The sequence below is a fragment of the Zalophus californianus genome, chromosome 3 (genome assembly GCF_009762305.2).
Source record: "Zalophus californianus isolate mZalCal1 chromosome 3, mZalCal1.pri.v2, whole genome shotgun sequence".
NCBI lineage: Eukaryota > Metazoa > Chordata > Mammalia > Carnivora > Otariidae > Zalophus > Zalophus californianus.
In genome coordinates, this window is record NC_045597.1 from 104,108,795 (window position 1) to 104,133,774 (window position 24,980).

The 24,980-nt window shown below is 38.2% G+C and overlaps 1 protein-coding gene and 1 pseudogene across 1 annotated transcript in view; both read left to right on the forward strand.

The window, feature by feature from the left end:
• THSD7B (thrombospondin type 1 domain containing 7B) overlaps nucleotides 1-24,980 on the forward strand; it is a 772,830-nt gene that overhangs the window by 470,306 nt on the left and 277,544 nt on the right. The window lies entirely within an intron of this gene.
• LOC113921071 lies at nucleotides 24,766-24,851 on the forward strand (annotated as a pseudogene).

Below are 24,980 nucleotides of genomic sequence, written 5' to 3' on the forward strand. Positions count from 1 at the left end.
TAAAGTCTATTTTATCTGATATAAAAATTGCTACCCAGGCTTTTTTTTTTTTTCTATTTTTTCACTGGCTGTACATGCCTTTAGGTCTGAAGTGAGTTTCTTACAGGCAGCCTATAGACAGGTCTTTTTGTTTTGTTTTGTTTTGTTTTTGTTTTTGTTTTTCATTCAGTCATCCTGTGTCTTTCATTTGGAGCATTTAGTCCATCTACATTTAAAGTAACTATTGATAGGTATGTACTTATTGACAATTTGTTAATTTGTTAGTTGTTTCTAGTTATTTTTGTAGTTCTCTGCTTCTTTTTCACTTATGGTTTGATGGATTTCTTTAGTGAAGTGCTTTGATTCCTTTCTCTTTACTTTTTGTGTATCACTTATAGGTTTTTGATCTGTGGTTTCCATTAAGTTCAAATATGATATTTTCTATGTATAACAGTCTATATTAAGTTAATGGTTGCTGAAGTTTGAACCCATCCTAAAGACACTAAACTTTTACTCCCCCCTCCATATTTTATGTATATGATGTCCTATTTTACATCTTTTAATTTTTGTATCCCTTGACTAATTTTTTTAGATATAATTGATTTTACTGCTTTTGTATTTTAAGTTCCATACTGGCTTTGTAAATGATTAATCTACTACCTTTCTTACATGTTTGCTTTTACCTATGAATTTCTCTCATTTCATAATTTTCTTAGTTCTAGTTATAGCCTTTTCTTTCCACTTTTAACATTTCCTGTGGACTGGTTTAGTGGTGATGAATTCTTTAACTTTTGTTTGTCGGCAAAACACTCCGTCTCTCTTTGTATTCTGAATGATAGCCTTGTTTGATAGAGTATTCTTGGTTTCAGGTTTTTGTCTTTTGTCTTTTTGTTTTTCCTTTCAGCGCTTTGAATATATCATGTCACTCCCTTCTGGCCTGCGAAGTTTCTGCTTAAAAATCAGCTGAGAGCCTATGGGATTTCCCTTGTATGTAACTATTTTCTTTCTTCTGCCACTTTTATAATTCTCTATCATTACTTTTAGCCATTTTAATTACTATATGTCTTCATGTGGACCTCGTTGGGTTAATTTTGCTGGGGGCTCTCTGTGCCTCCTGGATCTGGATATCTGTTTCCTTCCCCAGGTTAGGGAATTTTTCAGCTATTATTTCATCAAATAGGTTTTCTGCCTTCTTCTCTCTTCTTCTGGGATCCCTGTAATGCAATTGATGATGTTGCTGAATTCCCTTAACCTTTTCTCAGTTTTCTTCTTCCTCCTCCTCTTCTTCTTCTTCTTCTTCTTCTTCTTTTTAATTTTTTTTTTCAGCTTGGTTGCTTTCCATTACCCTGTGTTCCAGATCACTGATCCGTTCTTCTGCTTCCTCTAATTGGTTCTTGAATCCCTCCAATGTTTTGTTTGTTGGTTTGTTTTCAGTTATTGAATTCTTCATCTCTGACTGGTTCCATTTTTATATTTTCTGTCTCTTTGTTGAGGATCTGAGTTCATCCAATCTTTCTTCAAGTCCAGTGAGTGTCTTTATGACCATTACTTTGAATTTATCAGGCATAACGCTTATCTCAGTTTTATGGAGCTCTTTTGCTGTGATTTTGTCCTGTTCTTTCATTTGAGGGCTATATTCCTTTGTCTCCTCATTTTGTCTAACCCTCTGCATTTGTTACTATGAATCACAGAGCTCATGTGTGTGTCCTGGTCTTGAAATTATTGGCCTTGTATAGAAGAGGTCCAATTTAGCCCTGTAGCACAAGGCTTTCTGGTATAGAAACAGGCACCTCAGGGTTGTCTCCTGTGTGGACTGTGTGCACTCTGCTGTTGTGACTGAGCCATGATTGCCTTCAGCTCAGTCAGTGGCAATGACCTGCTTTGCCTGCTGTGGGTGCACTGTGTAGGGTTTGGTACCTACACTATTAAGGGGTTTGTCTGAGACCTCCATGGGCATATAGATGGGCAGGTTTAGCAGTCTGGCTAGCTGTCTGCAAATAGCCTCTCTGCACCGATGCATCCATCAGCAGGGCTTTCTCCCTGGGGGTCCCACAGAGGGGGAGCAGGGCCAGCAGTCAGACTACTTATCAGAAATCAACTTCTGCCACAGGTGTAAATGCACTGAATGGCAGGGATCTCTCCCTATGTGGCCTGCTAAAAGACTTAGCTGCTAGAACTGCAGGCATGCTGGTGTGTGGGGTTATCTCCCCCTCTCCAGGTTAGGAGTCACTTTGGAGTGGTGCAGGTTCCCGCCACGGCTGTTCACATGGTGTAGTGGAGCACCGGAGGTGCACCTGCCAAGACAGGAGGATTGGATGGGGTCAGTCCCCAGGTAAACACAAGGACAGGACATGGAGAGCTAGCAAGATATGTAGAGCTTGTTAGTGCTGGTTCCTGCAAGTGTCCAGCTATAGGCCAGGGTAGGGGACGAGAAATGGCACCCTCAAGCTCCTTTGTTCTTGGAGATGTCTCCTGAAAGTCCCTGCCCCTCCAGCACACATTCTGAGATTAGTAAATAGATCTTCATACATATCCAAGGCATTTTTCAAACTGTTGCTTCTTTGCTGTGTCAGCTGAGTTATTTATTCTGCTGGCTGTTTACAGGTGGGTACTCAGTTTTCTATCGTCCTCTGGCTTTCCTGGAGATAAGCTTGCTGATTTTTAAAGCTCCCTAAGTTAAGACTCATTGGTTTGCAAAGTCTGTTGTTATGGGCATTTGTCTTCCCAATGCAGGGCCCTGCTGCCTAGGATTCCAAGTGTGGCATTTTCTTCTCCCTTCTCTTGTCTTGTGGTGTCCCTCCTGTTTGCAGTAGTCTCATTGGAGTTTTGTTTCCCAACCATGTCTCCATCCTTTCTACCCTTTCTGATGTGGCCTCCTCTCTGTGTTTAGCTGTGGACGGTCTGTTCTGCCAGTCTTCGGGTCATTTTGAGTTAGTTGCACAGATATACCCATTATCTCGGTGTGTCCATAGGACAAGGTGAGCTCAGGATCCTCCTACTTTGCTGTCTTCCTCCAGTCTCCCACACATCTCTCACTAAATCAAGAACTAGAAATTATTTAACCTTAGTGAGGAAGGCATGTCAAAGCTGAGATAGGCACAACGCTAGGCCTCTTGTGCCAAACAATTAGCCAAATTGTGAATGTAAAGGAAAAGTTCTTGAAGGAAATTAAAAGTGCTACTCCAGTGTACACATGAATGATAAAAAAGGAAAACAGCCTCACTGCTGATGTGGAGAAAGTTTTAGTGATTCTTCTGATGGATCTGGACAAAGTCAATTAAAAACCTTCTGGAAAAAATTCACCATTCCCAATGCTGTTAAGAACATTCTTGATTCATGGGGAAAAGCCGAAATATCAACATTTAAACACTTAACAAGATTTTGAAAGAAGTTGATGTCGGCACTCATGGATGAGTTTGAGGAGTTAAAGGCTTCAGTGGAGAAGATAACTGCAGATGGGATGGAAAGAACTAGAATTAGAAGCAGAACCTGAAAATGTGATGAGTACCTACAATCTCGTGATAAAACTTGAATGGATAAGGACTTTCTCCTTATGGAATACCAAGAAAGTTTTTTCTTGAGATGGAATCTATACCTGGTGAAGATGCTGTGAAGGTTGTTGAAATGACAACAAAGGATTTTGAATTCCATAAACTTTTTTGATAAAGCAGTGGCAGGGTTTGAGGGAATTTACTCCAATTTGTTTATTTTTGGGTTTTTTTTGTCTTTATTTATTTATTTATTTGAGAGAGAGAGAGAGAACAAGTGGGGAGGAGGGTTAGAGAGAGAGGGAGAAGCTGACTCTCTGCTGAGCAGGGAGCCCAGTGTGGGGCTCGATCCCAGTACCCTGAGATCATGACCCGAGCCAAAGGCAGATGCTTAACTGAATGAGCCACCCAGGCACCCCTACTCCAATTTTGAAAGAAGTTCTGCTGTGGGTAAATGCTGTCAAAAAGCATCATGTGCTACACAGTAATTGTTTGTGAAAGGAAGAGTCAATTGATGTGTTAAATTTTATTATTGTCTCATTTTAAGAAATTGCCACAGCCACCTCAACCCTCAGCAACCTGCCACCCTGATCAGTCATCACTCAGGCAAGACCTTACCCCAGCAAAAAGATTACTGCTTGATAAAAGTTAAGATGATGGCTAGCGTTTTTTTAGCAATAAATTATTTTTAACTAAGGTATGTACATTGTTTCTGTAAGATGTAATGCTAGTGCACACTTAATAGACTACAACATAGTGTAAACATAACTTTTGTGTGCACTGTGAAACCAAAAAAATTGACTCACTGTGTGGCAATATTCACTTTATTGCTGTTGCTGTAGTCTAGAACTGAACCCAGGGCTGTATATCTACTGAGCATGAAGGCAAAGTCTCCCCTCCTCCAAAGAAAGAGCTGGGTGTTGACAGCAGAGGATGGAGGCAGTGTACGTGGAGCAACAATAATGTTGGAAAGTCATGATACTGCGTTATTTCTCTACTCCTTTCTGACAGAAACAGCATAAAGTTTGAAATCGAATGATCTGAGTTGGAATTTTGTCTGTATATCTAATAGCTGTGTAACCTTGATTTTAACTTCTAACCTCCTTCTTCTGCAGTTTTCCCACCTATAAAATGGGAATAGTTTCTCTCCAAGCATATTATGAAGACTGAATTGCATGAAATATGGAAAGGTGTAATGCGTAGCCTCCGGAAATAAGACCCATTAAGCAGAATTTTATAATCAAGTTGCCCGTCTTATTGTTTCTCACCCTATAATCTTACTCTATTCTAGCCCAATACTTCCTACAAGTATCTCTTTATACCCTATAATTCCGTGAAAAATCAGAGTGTTCTTGAAGTTGGAGCTTTTTGAAGACCAAATCAAGCAATCAGTCAATCAATCTTTGTTAAAGTGACTAAACTTCATGTGTATATTTCCATGAAGGACATATTATGGGTCCTGAGAACCAGCTCCTCCTCACAAAGGTTCTGGTAAAACTGTGCCACATGTTTCTTCTGTTCTATACTCTTCTTCTCTTGGGAGTACTCATGTCTCCCAGGCTTATTGCATGTGATCTTTACCACGATGTCCACCTGGGCTTCAAGGTTCTTACTACTCTCTACAGAGAGGTGCTAGTCTTGCTTTTCTCTTATCCAGAGCACTTGTTCACAGTGCACTTGTTCAAAGCTTAGAGAATGGATGTTTATCGATTTGTTTCTGTGGACAGTTTTTCTTGCCTTTAGTGTGCTCTGCAGGCTGCTGACTCCTTTCTCTGCACCTTAGTGAGCGTAGTTGCATGACGCTACCTACAGCTATAACTCTCACCTGAAGATGATGTGTCTGTGTTCGCCTGTCACTTTGCCTGCCATGGCCACAAAGGAGCGGGTTAGAATGCTTTTGGCAGAAAGAGTTACATCTTATTGGGAATCCCACAGGGATTTCTGTGTCTCAAGCTCTACACACCCAAGCCCCTTTAATCTGGGTTGTTGCTGTTTAATCACTTCATGTTCCGATACTGTGTGGCCTGCAGAAACACCTGACAGAGTGTGAAGCACTGCAAAGATCCAGCACTGCTGTTGTGGCTCTTTTCCCAACTTCTTTAACAGTTTGGATTTCTCATATCAGATACTATGGTGGAGACTTCTAGTTGCCTGAACCATTGTCATTTTCATCTTTTTTCTTAATAACAGAAACTTGGCTTTTTAGAAGTACTCAGGCTTAAAATTAATAATAATACTAATGATAGTAACAATAATAATTGTTTCTCAGGCTTCCTTGAAGCTAGAGGTAGCAAGTGAGTTACAATTTGAAATTATTGCATAGGGCTTCTAGGAAATATCTTTAAGTGGGGCTGACTTGGCTGTCCCCTTGGCTTGCTCTTACCTGGCTGGTGGATGAGACCTTTGGCACTCTAGCTGCCATCTTGTGGCCCAGAGGACAGAGGGCACATACCAAGGACAAAAGAGCAGGAAGACTGGAAGATCCTCGGGGAGCTGTTCTGTCAGCCTTGGACCACTCGTCACAGGGTTTGTTTTACAAGAGAATAAAATTGGAACAGAATTTAACGTATTTAAACTACTAGAGTTGGATTTGTTATTAGCAGCTGAATACAATTCCTAAGTGATAGATACTCCCATATAGACTTTTTGTTTGTTTGTTTCATTTCTTGTCATAGTACCGATATTTAGCAGAAGGTCTTACACAAGTGTAAATATATTATTATTATAACACTGTGGCCCAGTTCATAGAGTCCAATATTATATTTTTTCTCTCTATATATATATCGATATATTCTGTTCCATAACACAACACTGTCAAACATTTTTAGGCTACTGTACCATACTTATACCAAGAAAAAAAATGTTTCCTTTTTCTCTAAAGAGAATCTTTCAAGTTCATTAGAAAGTATAACTATTTTGTTTTTGTTTTTTTTTTTTTTTTAAAGATTTTATTTATTTATTTGAGAGAGAGAGAATGAGAGATAGAGAGCACGAGAGGGAAGAGGGTCAGAGGGAGAAGCAGACTCCCTGCCGAGCAGGGAGCCCGATGCGGGACTCGATCCCGGGACTCCAGGATCATGACCTGAGCCGAAGGCAGTCGCTTAACCGACTGAGCCACCCAGGCGCCCAAGTATAACTATTTTGAAATCATACACACTCAGTAAGATTTATCAGTCTTTGATTAAGGAAATAATATGGGGCACCTGGGTGGCTCAGTTGGTTAAGTGTCTGCCTTCAGCTCAGGTCATGATCCTAGCATCCTGGGATCGAGCCCCACGAGCCCCATGTCAGGTTCCCCCCTTAGTGGAGAGCCTGCTTCTCCCTCTCCCTCTGCCCCTTCCCGCCCCCACTAGTGCTCTCTCTCTACCTTAAATAAATAAAAGCTTTTTTTCTTAAAAGGAAATAACATTATATGCAGAATTTGTCCTTCATAGAGCCTTATTAATTTAAGGACAGAGGGCACATACCAAGGATTAAAGAGCAGAAAGACCGGAAGTGACTATAGTAGAAGAATGAGTTTTATTATATGTATGTAAAAAATGCTCACATAGGTGAACTGGAAGAAGTGTGTCCAGACTGAGGCAAATTCATTAATTCCTCTCTGCTCCTGTTTTTGTGACAGTTTATTCCTTTACCTTGAATGTTCTTTCCCTTCTTTGATAAAATACTACTTATCCTGAAAGCGCAGATCGGATGGCACTTTTTCCATGAAGCCCTCCCAACTTCCAAGACAGAATTATTCCTCCCCTTCTCTAGCTTCCCAGAGCAGTACAGCAAAATGCACTTACACACTAATCTAGGCTCTCTGACTTCATTTTTTTAAGGCTCTCTGACTTTAAACTTACGTGTGACTTGTTGTGATGAGCACTGGGTGTTAATGATTCAACTAATGAATCATTGAACACTACATCAAAAACTAATGATGTACTATATGTTGGCTAACTGAATGTAATAAAAAAATAAATAAACTTACATGTGACTTAGACAAATTACTTAATTTCTTTAAGCCCTAATTTTCTCATCTTTAAAATGACAATACTTAAGCCATAAAATAACTATGAGATTAAATGAGGTCAGTTATATAAAGTTTTCACAAAGAAGTCAGTCTATATTTAACCCTCAAATTATAGAATTTTTCATTATTCTTATCTTCTTTATTAATTTTATGAGAATTATTCTTTCCATGTTAGCACTTAACATATACTGTAGTTTAGCATTGTATCTCTTGAAGGCTAAATTCTGCACAGTGTAGAACAGGAAAATTTCTTATCCATCTTTGAGTAGCCTTGAACTAAATGGTGATTAACTCATTCATTGATCAGGGTAAATCTAAAATAAGTATCTTTTGTTTATTTTGTTTATTGAGGTATAATTGACATACAACATTATACTAGTTTCGGGTGTACAACATAATGATTCCATATTTATATATGTTGTGATCACCATAATAAGTCTGGTTAACAACCATCGTCATACAAAATTACAGAATTAATTTTTGTGTATGATGAGAACTTTTAAGATTTACTCTCTTAGCAACTTTCAAATTTATGATATAATATTATTAAGTATAGTAACAATGCTGTATACTACATCGTTATGACTTACTTTATAACTGGAAGTTTGTACCTTCTGACTCCCTTTACCCACCCGGACTCCCTGCCTCTGGCAACCACTAATCTATTCTGTGTACCTGTGAGTTTAGTTTTTGTTTTGTTTTGTTTTTAGAGTCCATATATAAGTGAGATCATATGGTATTTGTCTTTTTCTGACATTTCATTTATTTCACTTATTTCGTAGCATAATGCCTTCAAGGTTTATCCATGTTGTTGTAAATGGCAAGATTTCATTCTTTTTTATGGGTGAATAATATTCGTGTGTGTGTGGATATCACATATTCATTCGTCAACAGACACTTAGGTTGCTTCCATGTCTTGGCTATTGTAAATAATACTGTAGTAAACCTGGAGATGCATATCTCTTTTGGAGTTAGTTTTTTTTCATTTTCTTCATATAAGTACCCAGAGGTAGAATTGGTGGATCATGTGGTCTTATTTGTATTTCTTTGAGGACCTCCATACTGTTTTCCATAGTGACCGAACCAATTTACATTCCCACCATGTGCATAAGAGTTCCCTTTTCTCAATGACCTCACCATCACCTGTTGTTTCTTGTGTTGTTGATTTTAGCCATTCTAATAGGTGTGAGGTGGTACCTCGTTGACATTTTGATTTGCAATTTCCCTGATGATAAGTGATACTGAACATCTTTTCGAGGTACCTGTTGGCTATGTGAATATCTTCTTAAAAAAATATCTATTCAGATCTTCTGCCCGTTTTTAAATCAGATTGTATGATTTTTTTTTGCTATTGAGTGGAATGGGTTCTTTATATATTAAGTATACTAAGTATCTTTTGGATGAATTAATTCATTAATTAAGTAATGATTGATTTTTACCTGCCTTGTGCTTTGTATGTGTAGATCATACATATACATTCCAAGCTATTATAGAAGTGTTGTGGAAAAAAAAAAAAGGGGGTTGCCCCTGGACAGCTCAGTCAGTTGAGCATCCAACATTTGATCTCAACTCAGGTTTTGATCTCAGGGTCATGAGTTCGAGCCCCATGTTGGGCTCCACACAGGGCATGGAGCCTACTTTAAAAAAAAAAAAAAGTGTTGTGTTTGTGCTAATGAATCTACATATTCTTATCTGATCACCTCCTCCAGAAGGGGTAAGAGAGCCTTACCATGATTCAGAATAAAATTAACTTCCCCAGATGAAGATTCCTATGATCCTGGCTTTATCAGTCTGTCATGTCAGTAGCTGAGCCAACCAATCACGGGGCCCCATAGGAGTGAGGCAACATGGCAATGTGCAAAGTGGATTCTTTTAGAGTGAAATGTATGTGAAGATGTTGGCAATAGGAAAATTAAGCCTGCAAAGGCATTCAAATGAATCTTGTGGGATGGTGAGCTGTGCATCTCTTTCAACAACTACCAAGAAATACAAATACCCCAGCCATATTGTGTTGTTTTAGTCCATGCTGAATTTCATGGAGTATAAATTCTTGTCCAATCTAAGCACATCTGTTCATAATAATTAGCTTCTGTGCCTTGTGAGCAGAAAAGCAGCATCAACTATACAGTGAGATGCATTGGCTTTATTTCTGTTTGTCATAATGATTCATTGAGACATTATGGGGAAGCAGATGCTTTTTACACACTCAAAGACTCTGTATCGTGGCTGCCTATGCACTGCCATTACTCCTCATATGTTGAATTAAGCAGGGCTTTAGGGTTGTAGAGCACTATGGTTGTCAAGTGTTAATACCAATGTGGGAGTATAATTTTGAAACTTTAAAAAGTCATTTGCTCATTCCAAAACTCAGTTCCCCTTTCCTCTGTGGTATGAGATCATAATTTAAACCCTAAATCTGGATTTTGAGTAGAAGCCTTTATAAAGTTGCAAATCCCTGGACGGGAAATTCCTGTGAAAAATTTAATTCCAGTCCCAGATCTACCACCTTTTCTGTCAAAAACAAGCAATAATGCTTTCCCAATAGAGAACTTAATGATGATTAAAGTGCAATTATAGAAGTAGAGCCCATAGCAGGGACCCTGGCTGTAAGGATAACCACAGCCCATGAAGTTATTTTTCAGCTCTGTTCTAACTGTATGGATTGTTGTACTCAGTACTTAGAAACTCCCATGAAGTAGATACTGTTATTGTACCCATTTTATGTATGAGGAAGCTAAATCTTAGAAAAATTAATTTTGCCAAACTCATTCACCAATAAAGTGTGGAATTGGGATTCAAGCCCATGTTGTATCACTTCAGGGATGACATCCCTTAACTTTGCTGTTCTTCATTTCGTAAATGTTAGCTGACCAATGTTTGACTAAAGCTGAGACAAAAGCATATTTTGACCTTGAGTTGAGTTTTGATCAGACATTTTTAAATCATAGCCTTAGAAATGGTTATAATATAATTAGGTAAGATATAAGAACTGCCCAAGAATGTTATCCTCTCATCTAGACTTGGAACATCTCTACTTGACACAGAGCCTCTCCTGTTGTCTTTCAGGTATAGAAGCCTAGTTTTCATTGGTATGGGAAGACATGGGGGAAAGGATGTTTTATTATCTCTATCATAAATACATCAAAAATATCATCTGACACTCGCACAGCTTTTGTACTGGAAAGTCATTCCAAAGCTCCTGTTGAAAGGGCAGCCCCCATGCAACCACATCTGTTACCGTTTGGCTCCACATTCCTGACTCCTGGGCAGGCTCACTGGCCCAAGCCACTCAACACATATCTACACACATAATTTAGTAGAAACTCAAGAAATATGTTGATAGAGAAGTCAAAAGGCTGTGATGGATCATGTTCAATCAAAAATTTTGTATGAGAAAAACTATGTGTGAGCAGAAACCATGGGATTAGAAAGGATCTATTAAATGGAATAGCAAATAAATACATAAATAAATAAAATCAGCATAGTTAACAGAGAGAGTAGACTGAAACAAGTATGAGGATGGGGGCAGAGGGGGCATGAGAGAAACACCATTTGGCCCATGAACAAGGGAACAAGTAGACTCACCTGGCTTCCATGGACCCTAGTGTCTTTCTCCCACCAGAAGCTTGGTGTTCAAAGTGTCCTCTTCTATCCTTATGAAATCCTCCCTTCTCTTTTTTCCTGACAAAATAACCTTATAGTGCTCTCCCACTTCCCACTGAGGTATCATAAGTAACTTCTTTTACTTTCAACCAAAGGAATGAATTAAAGCATCTACTCTTCACTGACTATCCTGGAAGGTAGTGTGTGGCATTAAGCTGAGAATTTTGGCTGCACATAGCTCTGGACTTGCATCTCTTCTTTGATACTTATTATCTGTGGAGGGAGGAAAGGAAACTATTTTGATTAAGTAGTAGCAAGTAGGTGAGTGTGTAGTCTCTTGCTTATGTGAATGGATTTGATGGGAAACTTGATGACAAATTTGTCGCCAAGCCAAACAGGAGACAAACTTTAGCGAATTGGTAATTTGGAAAGATATTAATTCCATCAGCTTCACAGGCACATATTCATCATTTTATAGGAGAAATTTTAGGAAGATGAATGAGATTTTATTTGACAAGAATAAATGTTCTGGTTCTTGCAAAGCAAAATGCCACATTATTGTCAGCAGTAATACCTTTCATTTCTTTTCATATTTTCCCTAGGTCATAATCATTTTGAAAGTGAATTTTAATTAGGAAAATACATCACTTTCTGAGGCTCACAGCAGTAAGTGGCCACAAGAGATACCATCATTTGAGACTTAGGTTATCTCTTCCCCTCTTGTCAAAACTCTTGGGGATATAATAGGTAAAAGTGAGTGTTACCTTTGAAGTTGACACATAGTGCTATTTTCCTTTCACTTATCATGCTATTTTGCAATTTTTAATTACTTCTCTGTATCGTAAATACCCTAAGGCATAGATCAACCCCTTTATTAACATGTACAGCCCTGGAGCTTTGTGTAGTTGGACACACAGTGGGCACTCAATAAATGTTTGTTCAATCAGTGGATAAAAAAATAAACTAGTGATGGATCTTTTCCCTAATGAGTTACCTATCCATTGTTGTATCTACGATGCTTGAATTAATATTCTTAAGGAGAAGAATGTAGTCAGCCAATAATTAATGAAATTCATCCTGTTTATTTCATTCGATGAGAAATTACTAAATATTTTGAAACCCATTCATTCATTGCTTTGAATTTTATTATACACTTTGTGAAATAGCAACAGCAACAGAAAGCCTCTATTGTTCCTATCCTCAAAATGGTTATAGTGATATAAATGACATGTTTACCAACCAACATACTTTGTGGAGGGATTGCTACTTTCTCATAGTGATTCTTACATAGTACTTCTCCCTTTGTTAACAATGGACAGTTTTGGGGGGGGAATGCATATTCCTATAGAAAAATAAAAGTTAAAGAAACATCTGGTTTGTATAAACCAAGGAAATTACTAATCAAAGCAAGAGTCTAAAAACAGGAGGGGACTAGTTAAAAGAAAGGACCAAGAAGACAAATTAAAATGGGAGTCAGAGCAAAATCAAAGCTCCATTTTACTGACTGGTTTCCAAGGAGCTTTCTCTCAGGAGGAAGAAAGCATCAGACACGAATCAGCTTGATCAATACGTGCCTCTTCCTTGCGAATAGAGGTCAGCAAACTCCATTTCGTAGTTAACTGCATTCAACTGGTTGTTCAGTTTCCGTGATAAGACACATGACAGATTTACTCAAATTCAGTGGTTTTATTTTTTATCCAGCCTGTGGCTTTGCCGTAAATGTTGGCATTATGTAGTGTGTCTATTCAAGATTTGTTGCTATAGTAAGTAGTCTCTGCAAAGGCAGCTACAGCTAAATAAGAAATCATCTCTGAATTCGGCACCATTCCCCACCTCTTCCTTTTTTAAAACAGCTGGTCCCAGACAGAAGGTCCATGTCTGGGGCAGGGAGGAGGAAGCTCCAAACTGAAGTGAAAGCAAACAGTTAACTTCTACGTTAGTTTACTTTTCATCTACAACTTTTTTTTTTCATTTCCCTATTTTGCTTCCCATAGAAAAGAGCAAGGACAGCAGTGAAAGCAGGTTAAAAATACTTGTACTCAACAAAATGATATTGTGGAAGGAAACCTGGTTGGTGGGGTTTGCCAGACTTGCACTTCTTCATGTATTCGTTGCCTGACTGTGAGGAACTATGTATCCTACATCAGTTTCATGATCTTTAAAATTACAAGACACAACATCAGACGATTGAGAACTAAATGATATAATCTGAAAAAAAGAAACCATTTAGCGCATTGTCTGGTACTCAGTACATGTTAGCTAAGTTTAATATCTGTAATATGGGAATAATATCTATTTCTTTTATTTGATAGGAAGAAATGAGATGGCATAAACAGATTTGGAGGGATGATTTTGATGCAAGCAATTTAAAACTCTACTCAAATTATCCTACTACCCAGAAGTCAATACTTAGCATCTGCTTCATTTTTTTTTTCCCTGTTTTGACTCTTCTGTACTTCCTTCATTTTCTGGTTTCTCTGTGGCTACACAATGCCAGACTTAACATCCATATGTTGCCATGATATTCAGTGGAGAGGAGATGTATCTTCCCAGTGATTCTCTTAAGTGTGAGGGAACATTTTTTCCTAGAAGCCTTTGGAAATCTTTTTTTTTTTAAGATTTTATTTATTTATTCATGAGAGACAGAGAGAGAGAGAGAGAGAGAGAGGCAGAGGGAGAAGCAGGCTCCCAAGGAGCAGGGAGCCCGATGCGGGACTCGATCCCAGGACCCTGGGATCATGACCTGAACCAAAAGCAGACGCTTAACCATCTGAGCCACCCAGGCACCCAAGCCTTTGGAAATCTTCCCTCATGCACCATTGACTTAGATTGGGTCACAAGCCCATTCTGGAGCCAATCTTGTTAATAGGGGAAATATCAAGAACTGATGATTAAATTTGCATTCTTGATTCAATCAATCCAATCCGAGTATAACCTTTGTACTCTTCAAGCCTATCTCTGGCAGTACTGAGGGATTTAACTTCTCTAGAGACACATATTCATAGTGGGGAGGAATAGATACCCAAAGGAAAATTAGGGCTCCCTCAGGAAGGAGAAGTGTGCATACATAAAGAATGCATAAAAAGCAAACAACATTGTAACAATGTATAAACATGCCTTTATCTTTGCCTGGCATGTAATTGATGCTCAGTGTAAACTGAACTAAAGAAGCTTCAGGGCAGATTTTACAAAGCCACTTAGATTTCCGAAAGTGGGACTGAATCATTGACAAAGGGAATGGTAGCTCTATTTTTTTCTAAAACCATGAAATCCACTCAAAATCATGCCTGCTAATTCTCATATTGCCCTCCTGAATAAGAAAAATTGTCAGTTAGTCCAAGCCATTGATTTCAGGTCCACAAATGCAGAGCTGCTCAGAGATATAAAAACAAATAGGAGACATTGGAATGAATTTTCTTTGAAAACAAAATAGTTGACAAAACTGGATATACACAAGTAAAAATGACCTGAGTCCTCACAAAATAGCAACTAGGGGCGCCTGGGTGGCTCAGTTGTTAAGCGTCTGCCTTCGGCTCAGGTCATGATCCCAGGGTCCTGGGATCGAGCCCTGCATCGGGCTCCCTGCTCAGCAGGGAGCCTGCTTCTCCCTCTCCCACTCCCCCTGCTTGTGTTCCCTCTCTCGCTGTGTCTCTCTCTGTCAAATAAATAAATAAAATCTTTAAAACAAAACAAAACAAAATAGCAACTGAACCAACACAAATCAATATGAGAATGCCAGAAGAATCCACACCCCCTTGATACATGCAGTTAGCTTAAAATAGTTTAAAAGGCTGTTTGTCATTCTATTAATTTGTACATCTATATGTGTCCTTTTTCTCTGTAAACACAAGACTTTCTAATATAAAATAGGGAGCACTTTCATACACACAGCTGGCATGGTTAGGCATGTTTTATGATAGATGTTTAAGTGTGAAAATAATAAATGCATAAAATCTGTCTGTAGGTCAGTGCTAGAACACTTAACGCTTGTTGATTCTTTCCTGGAAAATACAGTTATCCACACATTTAATGGTTTTATTTTTATTTGGTTAAGTCATCTTTCCTTCCTTTAGTGGTTAGTAAGTTATTTGTCATTTCTAAGTGAAAGCTGGGTGTACTTTTTGAGGATTGCATATTCTCCTGCTAAAGTCCCTGATTTATTTAGTTATTTATTTATTTATTTATTAAAAGATTTTATTTATTTATTTGACAGAGAGAGACACAGCGAGAGAGGGAACACAAGCAGGGGGAGTGGGAGAGGGAGAAGCAGGCTTCCCGCGGAGCAGGGAGCCCGATGTGGGGCTCGATCCCAGGACCCTGAGATCATGACCTGAGCCGAAGGCAGATGCTTAACGACTGAGCCACCCAGGCGCCCTAAAGTCCCTGATTTAAAGAGCAGGCACGAAACAGCTAGAACGACCTGGCCAGGGAAGGTCTGGCAAGCCCAGCTGATGGCCACGCAGGAGACTCTCAGTGACATCTGCTGAGCATCGTGGACTTCCTTATTGATCTTGCCCCAGAGCATTGGCCCATCTCAACCACCCAATGCATTCAGGATTTGATTGATTTGTTTTGATTTATTACTGTTAATATTAGAAGTACCTCATTATAGTGGTTTCCTACTTATGATACCAAGCAGTGGAACCTCAGTATAGTCTTACTGTGATTAGTTAATCTAACCTCTGACTGATCCTTTTCCAGTGATATCTTTCTCCTCTTTCTTCCATGGACTCTACTCTCCTCCCTCTTTACTTTCTCTTCCCTTCCCTCTCCCTCCTCCACGTCCCCTTCCCTTCTACCTACTTCTCTTCTTTACTCCCTTTGTACTTCCTTTCTTCCCTTTTTTCTCTCTTCCCTTCTCCTCTACCTTTCTCCATCATTAAATATTTACTGCGGGCTTATCATAGATCAATAAATATGAGACAATTATGGTGCATCATTTTAAGTAAGCTCTGACTTTGAAATGTGTAAAGCTAGAAGTGGTAAAAAGATGTTTTCAAGCAACAGTGTCAAAATTGTTAGAGAATGAAATTAATTTTGATTTCTAGTCTTACACATGCATTTCTTTATAGCATAATAGCTAAACAGCATTAATCATTTTAAGTAAAAGCTGTCAAGTTTTACAGATGTGGCCTTTTATGTTTCCAGATTATTTCAGGGGCCTTTTTGTGAAAAGTATCCTGGCATTTTGAAAAGTAGATAATCCACGGTGACATTTTTTTTATCAGTTGGATGAATTTTCAAGATACCATGGAGGCAGAGGTTCACAGTGCTCTTGCAATGTCTTTCCCTTATTGATATTGGGGGGTTTGCTTTACAATTAGGCATTTACAAGTTATTGACATTTTTCACTACTTCTTCTTTATGAGTGGAACATGGGTCTACAAGACTTGACATCATAGTCTTAAACATGCATGGGTCCAATCAATTAGATAAAGATAACATGTTATTTTTCAAAATTAATTTGAAAAAAATTGCTAATTTTTTAATTGAATTTATTTTACCCTTAAGGGCTTCTCTACTAAAAATTAGAAAGAGAAAATCTCAAGAACAAATACAGTAACGAGTTTCCAGTAGCAACAGGCTTTGGTTGTCCTCTTACGCTAATGCTTAATTATATTGAATTTCATGGAGAATACGCTTAAAATTTCACGTAAAACATTTAAATGTTAATCAGGACACTGCTAATTTTCCTGTTATTCTACTGTGATTAAACAAACAAAAACAAAATCTTTCTTTGAGTCTTACTCTAAAACATGAATCAAGAAAACATAGTAATGGAATATATGCAAGCAGCGAGTGTATCTCTTTCTTGTCGAAAGGGTATTAGGAAGCTACTGTCTAGTGGGCCCCAACAGGTTTTCCTTCTCCAACGTACCTTCCCAAATCCTCTTACCCCAGAAATGTTTAGTGAGCAACAGAAGGAGTTAGGTGGTCATGTGTATCCAAGAAACCATATGCATCAATTCACCCTAAGCTTCCCAGAGAAATACTGGGAGGGTCTGTGGGGTGGAGGAAATAGTTGTAAGTAGAGAGCAGATGAGGGCATGCTAAGAGTTTAGGCATCATCCTGGACATCTCTCCCCCTCCATCTCTGGCCCGGCTCCAGGTTCTCACACATTTACTTTTTGAGGATTCTCACATTGTCTCCACCTCCACCACCACCACCCTAATTCACATTAGCATTTCAATCCATTCCCCACCCTTTTAAATACAAGAACAGAACTATGTCATTTCCTTGCCTAAAATACTTCAGTGATTTTCCTCTACTCTTAGGACAAAGGCACGATCCTTAACATGGTTGAGAAAGACCCGTATATCTGTATTCCTTTTCAGGCCTGGAAAGCGCATTCCTCCCTCAGACTCCATGCACCAAGCCACACTGGTCTTTGTTCAGTTCCTAGAACAGATGTTGCTCTTTTCAACCTCAGGCCCTCTGCAGATCTCTCCCTTCTTCCTGGGATACCCTCCTCAGGAAAGGAAACTTCTCTGTCCCCACACTGCTAAGATCTCCCTGTGACACCCCTGGATATTGTAGCACTTTCCACAAATTTCGTTTATGAATTTGTGTGATTAGTTACTTAATAACTACTCTTTAATTGTTGATGTGACGAGACCAGATAATGAACTCCATGAAAACCAAATTATAAATTCATAGCTGTTGTACCTACTCCTAATTTCCCAGAATCTAGTATAATGACTAGGAACTCTAGTTTATGCATATGTGAATACATAACTATCCATGGAAGGAAAGTGCAAGATAGTAGATGTGAGATCTGATGTCAAGCCGACTGGAATTCCAATCTGGGCTTCCTTGCTATCTAGCTGTGTAACCTTGGTCAAGTTACATAATCATCCATAAACTTAGTTTCCAACAGGGCCAATAACTTGACACATAGGGATTGTAAAAACTAAATTAGACAATGTCTTAATAAAGTTATTGTCGGTAATATTATGCCATTCTTATACTTAGCTCTATGTTAAAGTTGCATTAATCAACATTCTAATTTCCTTTTAAGGGCAGTTTATGGCATGTTAGCCGAATGCACAGTTAGTATGATGCTAAAATTGCAATCTCTTATTGGTATTTCTTTGACATTCTTAGGAGCCATTAGGAATCAGGAAGTGAACATGATTTCTGGCTCTCTCTTCTCTAGTTATGTAGCTATGAAGTTTTGGATTTTGAATTTTGTCTACTTTTTTCTAATTGTCTGTGCTATAAAATTTTGGACTTTGTCTACTGCCTGGCTCTTTTACTGGCTTTCTTTCATACCCACCAGATGGTTGCCAGACTATCTTTTCTTTAGCAGGAAATTACTGGGAACATCATGAGTGATGGCATAGCAACTATGCAATGGAGAGCCAGTATTTGAAAGACAAAAATAAATAAATAAATAAATAAATAAATAAATAAATAAATAAATAAATAAAATTTCAGCCTTTTGGCAATGTAATTTCCAAAAATAAATAAAAAACAAAAATATTTAATAAACATGCATTGTTTCCAGTTGCAACTTCTTGAAATTCAGGAAAATGTTAAGACTATTGATAAAAATAATGGTTCTTCCGTCAGTAAATTTTCAGAATTTTCAGAAACACTCACCTGATCAAGTTAAGTCTTGTGTTTTCTTATCTCTGAGTACCTCTGCATGAATATAGCCTCTGTACCTAATCCATCAGTCACCTTTAATTATTTTACTCAGCATGTGCCTAGACTGTGCCAGACATCCTGGAAGGTGTAAAAGGCCTAGTATCTGCACAGAAAGAGATTATTGCCTAGTTGAAAAATAAGATTCCTTTATGGATTAAAAAGACAGCCAGTTAGCAGACAAAATCCAAAATTTTCTAGCACAGATAACTAGAGAAAAGAGAGCTAGCCAGTTGGTCTTTATTTGACCTTTTGTAAGAAAAGCAGCTAAAGGTACTCTGTTCCCTTCTGATACACAGGTGTTTTCTCTTCACTCCCTCTCCTTAGTTCTACACTTTGTACTACTGCTTAGGAACCCTTCCTTCTCAGTTGTCACTAATCTCCTTCTGCTGCATCCTCCCAGTGCCCAGTAGCCTGTAGCAGAACATGCATGCTGATGATAGGGTGAAGTAGCAGCAGAAGGCTGGATGGAAAAGCTCTCTCCCTTGACACGACTTTTCCTAATTCAGCTAAACCCATTCTCCAGGATGGTTCTGAACCAAGAGTCAGCAAACTTTTCCAGTAAAGCCCCCAATAGTAGATATTTATGGTGTCGCAGACCATATGGTTTCTGTCATCACTACTCAGTTTTGCCATTCAACCGGAAAACAACTGTAGATGATATGTAAACACAGGGGCGTGGCTGCAGTCCAGTAAAACTATTTATAAACAGGCAACAGTCTAAATTGGACTCACAGGCTGTGATTTGCTGAGACCTGTTCTGTTTTCCCAAATAGATCCTGTTAATAGAGACTGTTAAATAAGCTGAGAATTGGGTTAGCTGGATTTCTATAATGTACCCCAGGAACATTTTATTTCTGTGGAAACATACGGTAGTTATTTGGAAATTCAAATTGAGTTAATCATAACATATAAACTTTAAGTATACAACCACTCCTAAGTTAGACACTGTCTCTTTGTCCTGTATAAGCCAGAAATTGCCTAGTATTGGGAGGTTCTGAGGGCTCACAGATAAGGTAACAAAAACACTATTAGTAATAGATTGCCAAGGAAGCGAGTGTTCTCCATGGGCTCTATAAACAGTATCTGATCTTTGTCCTTTTGCTGTTTCCATGAAGCGTCCATAAAACAGAGAACAGATTAGCAATGCATCACATGCAACAGATTAGATGCATCGGGTCTTACTTCTTTTATTTTAACCTTTCTTTTATTCTCCCCGCCCCCAGGAAAGAGTTTTTTTCTCATCCGCATTGAATTTTCCTGCCAGAATTAATAGCCCAGACTCACAGCCTCTAAATAAATCAGCAACAGTTGGTGATTATATTGGTTTGGGAAGAGAAAAAATGTTTGGCGTGCATTACATTAGTTAGACAGATTGGAACCAGATTAAGGACAAAGTGGGTAGTAAGGTGATTTTGAACTGTAGTTATTGCCCTTCAGTACACTTAGAGTAAATAGATCAAATGCTGGTTTTGAAGATAGCAAAAGCCTAGGAAAGGCCAGTATATTGAGTTTAGGTGATTTTACTTTTACAGAGAATGGTGATTAGGATTCAGACAGAATATTCAAGAGGAAACTTTCTTGAGTTTGAAGTGAAGAATATTGCCCTCCCAAGTTTGAAATGTTTGTTTTTCTTTTCCTTTTTTGGTTTTTAGTAGTTTTGTTTTTCGTTCTACTGCTTTATTTATTTTTATATTTTCTTAATTTTCTTGTGGCTTTGTTCTAGTGGTGAGATATTCCCCTAGTGAGCCATTAATAAATATTATTTAGTACACCTAATTTTCAAAGAACAGAGATGCTTACTACTTAGAGAAGCATAAAATACTGTGTTGGGCTACATTCTGATAAGCCCATTGTAAACTGAAAATATTCTGTCGAAAATGCATTTAATACACTTAACCTACTACCATCACATTTTAGCCTCGCCTACCTTAACTGTGCTCAGAACACTTATATTTGCCTGCGGTTGGGCAGAATCATCCAACACAAAGCCTATTTCGTAATAAAGTGTTGAATATCTCATGTAATTTATTGAATCCTATACTGAGGATAAAAAAACACAATGGCTGTATGGTAGAGAATGGTTATAAGTGATCAGTCCTTTGCCCTCATGATTGTGTGGATGACTGGGGGCTGCGGCTTACTGCCCAGCATCACCATAGAGCATTGTATGCATATCTAGCCCAGGAAGAGATCCAATTTCAAAAATCCAAGTACAGTTTCTACAGAATGCACATGGCTTTCCCACCTTCGTTAAGTGGCAAAAAAAAATCAAGTCAAACCATTGTGAGTCAGGAATCGTCTGTATAAAAATTTAAAAGCTTGTTGGTTATTGAAAGTTGATGTTGCTTTTCTGAGTCAGTAAAAGAAAATTCTCAATTATCAATACTGAAGTGTCAGGGCAGCAGTTAATCATGAGGATTAGGTCATCCAAAATACTCAAGGTGACTCTAAATATTTGGGGGCCATTTATAGTTAATAGTTATGTCTGATGTTAAGAAATTTAACTGCCTGCCAAGGATGCAATTTAAAGAGCTGAAGCAGGAAAAGCTACAGTGACTTGCCTCCTCCCCAAACTCTATTTTTATTATCTTTGGAAGCTACACTGGCACCATCTGATGGCATCTGCCTGACTCCACTTCAACGCAAATAAGTTTAATTTTCATCCTTCCAATTCTTGGTCTAATCTGCTATGGCCAATGTGGCAGGATTTTACATATCCACATGATAGCCAAGGATCTACCCTATGCATCCGAAAATACAGAGATAGTGCTATGTAAATTTCCTTCCCTTCTAGCTCTACCTTCAAAATGGGCTGCATATCAAACTAAAATCAAGACTTGTGGAAAACTATCAGCAGATCAATTGCAATAACAGCGGCTCTTTTCATGGCCTCACTACTTGTGCTGGGAACATGAAGAACCGCACCTGGCTGACCACAGGACAGGCAATTCAATTATGAAGTCAGGTTCGCAGACAGAAGACCACACAACTGTGTGTGTCAACTTTTTTGGATCTGTTTAGTGAAGCATTGCATTACATAAAAGTCCCCCATTATTTTTAAAATGTCTTTTAAAATAATCATTTACTTAGTTGGTTAAGCGCCAGACTCTTGATTTTGACCCAGGTCATATTCTCAGGGTCTTGAGATTGAGCCTCTTGTGGGGCTTTGTGCTGAGTGTGGAGCCTGCTTGGTATTCTCGCTCTGCTCTCCTCTGTCCCTCCCCTCCTGCTTACGCATGAGCTCTCTACATAAAAAAAATAAATACCATTTAAATGTCTGTTCTTTGAGAATAAAATGAAGATCTTTGAGGTCACACCAAATCCTCCTCTGCTCCAGTCTTTTTTATGTATCAGCTTTATATTTATTTTCTTTTTAAGATAATTTTTGACTTGCAAAAAAGTTGCAAAATACTACCCTGATTATTTGTAAGCCAGCTTTCACTGTTGTTAACGTCTTACATATAAATAATAATGTGATTATCTGAACCAGGAAAGTATAGTGATATAGTACTACTAGTAATCTTCAGACTTTATTCAGGTTTCACCAATTGTCCCATGAATTTTGATTTTTGTTTTGCATTGTTTTTCTCGTCTAAGAGTCAATCCAGGATTAGTTTTTCCAGAGATTAGCATTTAATTGTCATGTTGCCTTCATTGCCCTCAATCAGGGACTGAGTCTTCAGTTTTTCCCTCTCATGACCCAGACAATTGTGACGATCACTCATCCTTTATTTTATAGCATGTTTCTCAGGTTGGGTTCGTCTGACGCTTTTCTTTAGGTTGACTTTATATCTTTTTGGCAAAAATGGTGTCAAATCAGGAGTTGCCCGATATCAACATGTCTTCTTACAGCTTAATTTTGATCACTTTGTTAATGTGCTATCTGTCAGGATTCTCCACTGTAAAGTGGCTGTTTTTCTCTTTTACTAGTGTTTTTGTGGGAATTTACTTTGAGACTATACAAATATCCAGTTTCTCATTCATTTGCCCATTAATTTTAGCAACCATCAATGATTCTAATGAGCAAAATTCATAACGGCAGCATTTGTCAAGTGGTAATTTTCTATTTCCATCATTCTTACTATATTTATTCATTTGAATACTACTGATAGGATGAATTGTCTCTTCTCCACCAACCAATTTTTCAACCATTTATATTATGGATCGTATACATATAATAAATATTATGTTAATATATAATATAATATATACATTATATCATGGATAATTATTTTGTTAAATGAATTATAATCCATTACTATCACTATTTCGTTGCTCAAATTGTCCCAGATTTGGCCATTGGGAGATCCTTCATGTTGGCTCCTTATAACATATTTTAAAGAGGAAAAAATATATTCTAATGGACACTGTTATGGTTATATAATGCTATGTAACAAACCCAAAACTTAGTGGATTAAAATAACACTGCAATGTTATTAGTTCTCATACTTCTAGGGATTGGCTCTCTTAGCTTGGTGTTTTTCACTTGGGATCCATCAGACAGTTGCAGTCAGGCAGCTGATAGGACTGCTGAAGTCTTCTTTAGTTACACGTTTAAAGCTTGGCCAAGAGTGGTTGGTACGGAAGAGGCTAGTCAGGTATTTTTTTCTCCAAATATTCACTCCAAATGGCTAGTTAGACTCCCTCCTACTATAGCAGTCTGAAAATAGTTGGACATTTTACATGGCAGGTAACTTCTCCCAGACCAAGTGTTCCAAGGGACCCATTTGGAAACTACAAGGTTCTTGATGACCTGGCCTCAGAAATCACACATTATTACTTCTACTGTATTCTGTTGATCAAAGCAGTTATAGACCAGTGGATTCAAGGTGGGGAATGGGAAGCCTGGCCAACCACTCTCAATGGGGAAATGGCTGCAGAAAAAGAAGAGAAGAAATTGAGGATGACATCTTGGAGACAAGCCACTGTACCTACCTAGTATTGATTTAAATTAATTTAATTTTAATGCCACTTAATACATCTAAATCCTCAAAACTAAGAAAATATTATTTATGTTTATAGTGCTTGGGAATTATAAAGTAAGAAAAGTTAAATGCAAACTAAAAATCCCGTATACTTTTAATTAACAATATTAATTTACATGACATTTGATGTTGCTTCATTAAAGACAAAAATCTGCTTTGGATGTGGTGCGAAATGCTGTAAAGGAGGTTTTTTTAGTCTGGCATACTAAAACTTCATCCTTTCATTAATTACAGAGCCTGTAGGTATAGTGCACATCATGAGATCATTTATTTAGTCAACAAGATAATATGTATAGTAGATACAGGTCTCCACTCTCAAGGGAATTATATTCTATGTCTCTGAAACATAAGGAAGTGCCAGCCTGAACTTTCTTTTTAAAAAAGACAAAGGATAAGCTTTTTCTCTGAATAAATATCTTTTGAAGACAAATTAAAGCCTGACTTCAGGTACTTTTTTTCTAAGACCTGTGTCATCAGTAGGAGTCTTGTGCCATTAGAAATGCAGTCCTTCTGCTCAGACAAACAAGCACAACTGTTCCTGTCAGATGGCAAGCATCCAGTGCATCCAGAAATCACCGAAGCAGGTGTGTTTGTGGTAGATGCAAAAATAACTAGAGAAGAGCAAACAAGCACAAGCTCTTTAATGTTCTGCGGAACTCTATGAGAAAAGAAAAAACTAAGAATATCAAGAGAAAGTATTTCTTGCCATACTTGGGAACATGGGAGTGGATGAAGCAGAGAAAAAAAGCACAGGACTGTGAAGGGGTGGATTGGGACCCAGAGTTAAAGTGGATGTCCTAATTTCTAAATCGAATATATAACACACACAAAAAGAAAGGCTCTTCACTTGTGGACTGGGGCTTGGGGAAAATTTATCTGGCAGCTATTGTTAATAAATTAGTCTCTTACTGAGAGTCATAAAGGAAAGTGTTTTGAGGCAAGTGATTATGATGATGTGACTCTGGGGAGGGACCAACCAATGGGAGGAAGCAGCCATGGGATTTTATTCACTTTGGTGGCTCTGGGAGAGGCAGAAAGGGATGCTCTTTTGCACAGTGGCAGTATCGTAGCCAATGAGGTTTATCCAAGGCGCGATTATTGCTAATTGAAAACTTTTCTCACTTACATACATGCATGTGTCCTTTTCTGCCCATACCTCCCTCTTTAGTTCTCTTTTTGCTCCTCAGTTTAACCATGTTGCCAGGCATTGACTGCAGTTGACTAGAGAGAAGATATGCTTCTTTCTTCTTTTAAAATAT